This window comes from Hydra vulgaris, chromosome 10, assembly GCF_038396675.1.
Source record: "Hydra vulgaris chromosome 10, alternate assembly HydraT2T_AEP".
NCBI classification, from domain to species: domain Eukaryota; kingdom Metazoa; phylum Cnidaria; class Hydrozoa; order Anthoathecata; family Hydridae; genus Hydra; species Hydra vulgaris.
Genome location: NC_088929.1, coordinates 13,980,227 through 13,987,500, shown reverse-complemented (window position 1 = coordinate 13,987,500; position 7,274 = coordinate 13,980,227). Strand labels below are relative to the sequence as shown.

Sequence of the window (7,274 nt, the reverse complement as noted above, 5' to 3'; positions counted from 1 at the left end):
TTATCACAAAGCACCGCGGGAGAGCATTTAACAGGAAGTTCACGCCTCCTTCCGTACCAATGTCGCTTTTTAGGCTGGAGCTGGCGTCGAACCTTGGACCTCTGGATTCTGAGCCAGAACTCTAACCACTGCGCCACGGCTGCTCAAAGCTTGAAATACGGAAGATAAAAATCCGAAATTTTCGTAAGTTTTTGTTTACGGCGAACAACCATAGTTCAGACCAACATATTACACAAGCACACAAAATAGTTTTTACTTAGGTGTGTTTTATGCTTTATAGCGAAGTTAAAAATCAAATACTTCCATAATAGTGATAAAAACAACAATATTTTTTATAGCTTAACTTAATTGTGGGTGGGTGGGGGACATTTTTTAACTTTATTCAATATTACTATGAAACGTTAATATTAACTATCAATTTCTCAGGTTTTAAAACTATGGCCAATTAAAACTGTGACAAAAGTTAAAAAAATCATAACCCTAATATATATATATATATATATATATATATATATATATATATATATATATTTTTTTTTTTTTTTTTTTTTAAAACTGTAAACGCAGTTAGACGTTTACAGTTTTCGAAAAGCGATTTTTAAACTTTTTTAAGGTCCCGCGAAATTATAAATAGAATAACAAAATAAAATTTATCAAAACGTTTATCAAACGTTTTTGAAACGTTTTACTAATATATTCGACGTTCAAGCGATTATTAAACGTTTCCTAAACGTTTGAAAAACGTACCTGTGCCCACTGGAAAACAACATCCACGTCACATTTATTAAAAAATTTTCTATAATTACTCTATACGATAAAGCTTTTTTTTTTAATGATCTATTTCCATAAGTTCCAGCATTCTTAAACAATGCTACAACACATTATAACATAAATTCATCCAATACATTAGCAATAGCTGAAGAAGAACTTAAAAAAGTAATTGAATATACTTATTTTGATCACATTTTATTTTATTTACGAAAACTTTATATATAATTGTAAACAAGAATATAACAGCAAATAAAACTTTACTTTTTTATTTACAACTATTTAATTTTCATCAAACCTTGTTATATCAATTATTTTATAATAAAAAAGTAATGAATCTTCAAACTGAGTCTTTTCATCCAGGATATTCACTGCAGATAAAGACCTTTTGATTACAGACATTAGGCATGGTATATCTAGTAACATGATACCCATAAATACTGCATATTGAAAACCTTTTATAAAAGAAAAAACAAATTTAGAACAGAAAAATATAATAATGAAAGACTGCTGAAGAAAACTGGAAATTGAATTAAATACCATATCATCTTTTGAAAAACGAAAAGTCAACATTTATTAAAATACGTGTTTTACTTATAGGCTTAAATCTTGATGGCAGTTCATCGTAACAATAAAGTGCAGCAACGTTTCTCTAGATTTTTTTTTAGCGCAGTGGTAGCGCATTTGCCTCACAAACAAAGGGTTCGTGGTTCGAACCCCACCTCTGGGAAAGTTTGCGACATCAGTTAGGAAGGAGGCGTGAACTTCCATTAAAATACTCATCCGCGGTGCTTTGTGATAAGACGGTAAGGACTTATTGGGGGACCTAAAAAATAAAAAAAACTTGTTGAAGGAATGTTTCATGTATTACTTATTAACTTGTTAAAAATAAATACACATCATTAACTTTTTAAAAAATAGCTATCTGTTTTTATTTAGCATAAAATGTTAAATAAAAACAGATGAACTCAAGTTTGGCAACTTTTTGCACTGTAATACCAGGACTAGCTTCTCTAATGTGCAAACAATTGTGATACCACTTTTTACTATAAATTGATATTAAAAAAACAATACAAAAGATTGCATACTCTAATCTTTTATATAGACTTACATTAAAGTATTTAGTTAAGAATATTAGATAAAAAACCAATTTTGAAAAATTATTAACAAGTTTCCACTTAACCATGAGCGAGACTAGGTTTTTTCAAACCGAGACGAGACCGAGAAGTTAGTACTTCTCGTGAGACCGAGAAAAAGACGAGACGAGAAATTTAACAATTTTTGAAAACAAATTTATTAAAATCCAAGTAAAAAAAAAATGTAAACATGGTTTTGACAATAAGACACAAATGACATTTGTCAAATTTAAACAACTTTTTCAAATATTAATTCAGAATTTTTTTGCCAAACTTTTCCAACAAGACAATGTTTTCTCTGATTAAGATGATTTGTTCTCCTTTTGCTGGGTGTAAGTTGTGTCTGGATGATCGGACGACATTTCCACCTGAGCTAAAAACTCTCTCTGATTTAGTTGAACTTGCTGGAATAGCTAAAATTTGTCTAGCTAATGAAGAGAGTTCTGGCAATGTATTTGAATGCAATTTCCACCAATCAGAAATTGGAAAGTCTTTTTTGGCATCAGGGAGATATTCATACTGACACATTTCGCTCAAAATAGGATTAAGTTCAGATGTTGGCTCTTGTGTTTCAAGTCTGACAAGTCTGAATTGTTTTTGTCATATTTGGGCAAAGTCTAATTATGACAAAGACAATTCTATTCAAAACTAGTCAAACTGTTTTTGAATGGAATTGTCTTTGTCATATTTGGACTTTGTTTCAAGTATTTCGACCATGGTTCGTTGTTTCTTCTTAGGAGGAGGAAGAAAAGACCCAGCCGGCAAATAACGTTGAACTTACGTTGAAACCTAACGTTGAATTAACGTTTAGAATGAAAGTTTTTTCAACGTTAAATCAACGTTAGGTTCAAACGTTATATCAACGTTGATTCGACGCAAAAAAACGTTACAGTAACGTTGAATTTACGTTGAAACAACGTTAAGAATGACAGTTTTTTTAACGTCGACTTATCAACGTTAAACCGGCTGTTAAAAAACGTTTTGTAATCACAGAAACCGTTGATAAAAACTGAGATTACCATCAAAACGTAGTATGCATGTCCAATAATGCTGTTGCACTTCTCTATTACATTATTAAGGTATATTACGGATATTAAATCTACTCATAGTCTATACTTGAACTATTTAGAACTTTTTCAGTTTAGTTTAGTTAAAATAGTATTATTAAAGCATGAGATAAAGTTGTTTTATTGAAAAATATATTTAAATATTACATATATTTACATATAATTGAATAAGATCTACAAATAATTGAATATAATCTACATATAATTGAATAAAATCTACACAAATTTTTTCTCTTTTCCATCACCTTTTTGAAATGGAGCGTATTTTAGAAAATCAAACAATATTCCATTAACCGAGGTTGCTTTTGCTCCATTGAATACAATAGAAGAAGCTGTAAATAAAAAAAATATATTAAAAAAAAAATCAAAAAAGGCAAACTTGAAAAAAATATAATGAATGGAAAGGTGTTACAACTTAAAAAAATACATGTATTTTTTATTTTTATTTAATCTTGTCAAAAAATCAATTATATAGCTCTGATATCATTCATCGAGCACTCTTGCTGAATATATGCTCACAGCAAAATTAAACTCATGTATATATATATATATATATATATATATATATATATATATATATATATATATATATATATATATATATATATATATATATATACATACAGTGTGTTAGCTAGCCCAATGGTGCCGCAGAATTCCCAATGGACTTTACCTATAGATTTGATCAATGAACAACTGGAGGTCAGGTGCATTGACATTTAAATCTTTGATAACTGAACCTGAAAAATATAATTACTAATTTATGGTATAAATTACAAAAACATTTTTATTTTTAGGTATAAAAACTGAAATTTATAAAATCAAAGCACATAAAACTAATACCTGCTTGGGAAATTCTCTTTGTTTATGTTTTCTTTTTCGTAAATAGACATTCTCATTATAACATTTTTCTTTTGTAGTTGTAAATTCCAATTTTTCACAATCCTGTTTGCTTCCTATGGAATTAAAACAGTTATATGAATAGTCATATGAACAGTTATATATTTTGTATCAACAAAATAACTCTTCCTAAGAAAATTATTTAAAAAATAATTATTGTAATATATAGATGTAATACCTGAAGAGAATATAGTTTTAATTTGTGGAAACTTAAGCCAATTCTTCTCAGCATTTTAGTACAGTCAATGCTTTGGTATCTGGAGGCCATAAACAGTTATATTACAAATCCAATTAGATGGAATTACAACTTCTCCTTGTAAATCTTCATTCCAAACAGCTCCTTTTCACATACTTGATTTTGAAAATATTATATGAACTATTAAAAAAAGGAAAAAACCATAATATAAGTGTACTAACAGGCCTAGTTAAACTAGCTAAATCTTGACATTTTATAACCATGATACTTGCTAGACAATAATATTAGTAGACATTATTAGCAAAGATAAGTTTTTCTTTATTTTATAAACTTATATTTTATAAAATTATATTTTAAATTCATTTTTATGAATATATTTATTATTCAATTAATCTGCATAGTTCTGAATATATTATGTTTAAATAACTCAAGGCATCAAAGGAAAATAATGAAAGAATCCCAGGTTGCTAAAACATAATTAACTACATAAGAGTAACATGGAATACTGAACAAAAACAGATAATATTCATTATTAATATACAAAATATAATATAAAGTTTATTATAAAATATCACACAGCAATAACTTAGTTTGATTGAAAATATAAAAGCAACAAAAATTAAAAAAGAAAACATCTCAATAAATAATAAATTATCATTCAAGCAATTTTAAAGACCAAATAATAACTTGTAACTTATTTTTTACACATCTTCATTTAATAAACATTAATATTAATACCAATTTTTAATACCGCATCATTAGTATTTTTGTTTTTATTAAAAATAAAAATATTATATCTGTTAAGCTTTTCTTATTTTACTTAAAACATCAACTCAATCCTACATAATTTTAATAACTGAAATTTTTGGTAATGTTGAATTAACTCTGAAAACAAAATATTAGTATTATATATATATTTACATATATTTTAATAAAGAAATATTAGAAAATATTTCTTTATTTTAATATATGTAAATATTAATCAATCTAATTTTCTTTCTTTTCCGCCACCTTTTCGAAATGGAGCGTATTTTAAGGAGTCAGACAAAATGCCATCAAGTAAAGTTTAAGTCGCTTCATTGTATTCAATAGAAGAAGCTGTAAATAAAAATAAAAAAGTTTTATATATCCTATAAAAGTATACCTTTCATAGCATCATATAGTCTGGTAAACTTAAAAAATAATCAGTTCTGATCTGAATAACAAGTTAACACCAGGAATAGCATCTGGTTGTAAAAATTGCCTAACCTCGCTCATAATGTATTATAATTATATTAATGAAAATGAAGCTGTAGACATTTAACATTAATTGCCCTTAAACCATTGAAATTATACTACCAAATAAGAAACCATTGTTCTAATATATGGGTCAGATCATGATCTGTGTCCCATATATTAGAAATGTCCTGACATATCAAACTCTGATATGTCAGGACATTTCAACAATTAAAGGTAATAATTGAAGTATTTTCTCTGCGAAATACATATTTTTTCATGTTTTCTGGCAAAAGTCTGTTTCTTTCATTTGAAAGAATTTCTCTAGCAGTTAAAATCAACCTTTTAACTTCGGCAGATGTTGGTGGAGGTCTAAGGAATCTCTTTGCTACTTTTGCCAAACCTAACTTTGCTTTTAATGTTGTTTTCTAATACAAATCTATGAAACTTTTTTTTTTTTGTTATTTAGGTGCCCCAAGAAGACCTATAGGTCTTGTCACAGAGCACCGCAGAAGTGCATTTAACCAGGAAGTTCACGCCTCCTTCATTACCGTGACGCAAAAATATATCCGAAGCTCGTTTTGAGCCTGGATCTCCTGCTTAAAAGGCAAGCGCTCTAACCACTGCGCCACGGTTGCAAAAGAAACTTCAGACCTTCTTTGAAGTTTGAATCAATTTTTGAGATTTAGATTGTGCGATCCACGAGATATTTTCAAATTGCAAGTTCCGTATTTGAAATAACTAACTGTCACGGTAAAATGATTCCATAAACCAGTTTTTTATCGATTATTTTCCATTGTAAAATTTAGCACTGAGAAACTTTTGAATAAACTATTGGTTTATGTTGCTTTACTTAAATGTTAATTCATTTTAAGAATGATTTGAGAATAGTAACTTAAAACTATTATGTAACGTGATTTCAATTAAAATTTTTACAATTGTTATAATTAAAAATTGATTTACTAACAAACGATTACAATTAGGAAACTGTCATGATCCCACTCTATATTAAAACTTAAAAAAATCTTTTAAAAGTTTCGGTTCATTTCGGTTGCGGTTTGAACCGAAATTTCGGCCGAAACAGGAAAAATAAAAAAATTGTTGAAACAGAAATTTCGGTTTCGGCCAAAACTTCGGCCAAAGCCGAAAGTTTCCGTTCACTAAATATACCCTTTTGCAAATGTAAATATATAAGCATTTATAACTCAAAATAACTTACCTTGATATTTTTCTGTTCAATAAACTTTGCCATTGCAGTTTGTTTCCATTTTTTTCATTACATTTATTGTATGTGTTTTTAATTGTTGGATCTTATGTATGTATGTATGTATGTATGTATGTATGTATGTATGTATGTATGTATGTAAGTATGTATGTATGTATGTATGTATGTATGTATGTATGTATGTATGTATGTATGTATGTATGTATGCATACATACATACATACATACATACATACATACATACATACATACATACATACATAGATATATATATATATATATATATATATATATATATATATATATATATATATATATATATATATATATATATATATATATATATATATATATATATATATATATATGTAATCAAATCATTATTGAACTTACTTCTCCTATATAACTTCATAGAAAATTATACATAAGAAGGTTCAATAATATTTCATCTTAATTAAATTTATTAGATAAACATGAATACTTGTTCTATTGGTATTGAACTAAAGTTAGATTGTCATAAAAATACATACTGCAGTCAGTCTGAAATTTCAGAAATAGTAAATGAAGATTAATACCTGCTGATTTTAAGAACTGGAATAAGAAATTTTTATTTGCATACAATTTGCACTCACCATAGGTTACAATTTATTAATTACTATTCAACATACCATAAATCATGTTGTGACCCGTTCTCAATTCATTCAAAGATTGTTAAAGGAAACCTGACAACTGTCACTCTGGAGCATAATCAACTGGACTCTAATTTA

The 7,274-nt window shown here is 27.5% G+C and overlaps 1 long non-coding RNA gene across 2 annotated transcripts; it reads right to left on the bottom strand.

Moving 5' to 3' along the window:
- Window positions 1-3,089: 3,089 nt before the first annotated feature.
- LOC136086508 (uncharacterized) lies at window positions 3,090-4,405 on the bottom strand. Of its 2 annotated transcripts, none has more exons than XR_010641378.1 (4): window positions 4,050-4,403; window positions 3,815-3,927; window positions 3,645-3,711; window positions 3,090-3,303 (listed from the first exon to the last, which is right to left on the bottom strand). It is a non-coding gene; the product is annotated as an uncharacterized LOC136086508 (long non-coding RNA). The 2 variants fall into 2 exon arrangements; XR_010641379.1 differs by having other exon boundaries at window positions 3,096-3,303; window positions 3,596-3,711; window positions 4,050-4,405.
- Window positions 4,406-7,274: the final 2,869 nt, after the last annotated feature.